Here is a 1292-nt window from a genome sequence, read left to right as displayed (position 1 = left end):
GGGCCCAATATTTTTCCCCTTCAGTTGTTCCAACACCTTGTTTTATATCAGAAATATTTTCCCACATATGTAAGAAGATATTTTTATCATAGAAAATAACCACGGCACCTCACATCATCGCTATCTCATTTATGCTCTTCTGCGTGTGGGGTTTCTGATTCTCTCCTGTGAGTGAGTTTGTCCCGCCTAAGCATGTCTTACTTTTGGCCATTTTCATTTGCTAACCTGTGTCCTACCTGTTGGATTATTAGACCAGCCCAAAGATTCCTGAGGTCACAGGAAAGGTTGTTTCCCCACCACGTAAGCAAGCACTCAGGTGTTTAATATGAGGTGAATTAGGGGGGTACATGTATATCACCATTTACTTAAGGAAGATTTAACAATTTAAGTAAAGTAACTTATTCTCAAAACTGAACGATTATGTCAGTGAAATGTGGAACAATGTACTAATGTAGCTTGTGGATATACAACTTGTATTTGAAGTTTCAAAGGTGACAATGAAGAGGGCCAACATTTTGCAGTTGGCACGTTGATTTTAAACTGGCTGTTAAGGAAGGGAAGGTGAGCTTTGCGCAGTGGCAGTATCGTAGCCAATGAGGTTTATCTGAGGCGTGATTATTGCTGAAAGAAAGGGAAGACTGAGAAATTATGTAGGATTGTCATCTCATTTCTTCCTAAGAGGTTTAGTTGCCACAGTTTGGTTTAGGAAGAGAGCTTCAGCACCATCACCTCAGCTTCAGACAGTGACACTCCTAGCAAGAGCCTGTTGACCCTCTTACTGTCTCCTTGTGTCTTAAAGTTTTGGGAATTGCCCAACAGAAATTAACTTGGCAGGTATGTTGCCCATTTTCTAAATTACCTGCATGTCCCCCATTTCACCGTTGAAATTTAATACTGTTCTTCCATTTTCCAATATACCCTATATACCCAATATCATCTCCTTATTTTTGGTATTCATTTGAATATAAATTCCCCTTGCCCATGTGTTGGACCTTGAATATCTCCCGTTAATTAGATTATGTTAATTTGATTGTTATCCCAGCTCTTAGAACTTAGAAGGTATGGCAAAAAATAATGTTTTAAACCCCACAGTGTTGGTGAGCCGGCGGTGTGACAAGCATGGCCGGGACACTAACTTCTGGAAAGTGCAGCCTCTGAGAGATCATGCACACCTCCTGGCAAAAGTAAGCATTAATATCATATTTTGCTCTGTCAGCCTTTATGGTCTATTTCTGCAGGGCTTGGTACAATTTAGTAGTGCTGGGAGTCACTTTCTTCTCTTATACGTTTAC

General features: G+C 40.2%; 1 pseudogene; it reads left to right on the top strand.

Moving 5' to 3' along the window:
• The first annotated feature begins 564 nt into the window (after positions 1-564).
• Positions 565-632, top strand: LOC128780076 (U4 spliceosomal RNA; annotated as a pseudogene).
• The last annotated feature ends 660 nt before the right edge of the window (positions 633-1292 follow it).

This window comes from Desmodus rotundus, unplaced genomic scaffold, assembly GCF_022682495.2.
Source record: "Desmodus rotundus isolate HL8 unplaced genomic scaffold, HLdesRot8A.1 manual_scaffold_227, whole genome shotgun sequence".
NCBI classification, from domain to species: Eukaryota; Metazoa; Chordata; class Mammalia; order Chiroptera; family Phyllostomidae; genus Desmodus; species Desmodus rotundus.
This window is presented reverse-complemented; position numbering and strand designations above follow the sequence as displayed.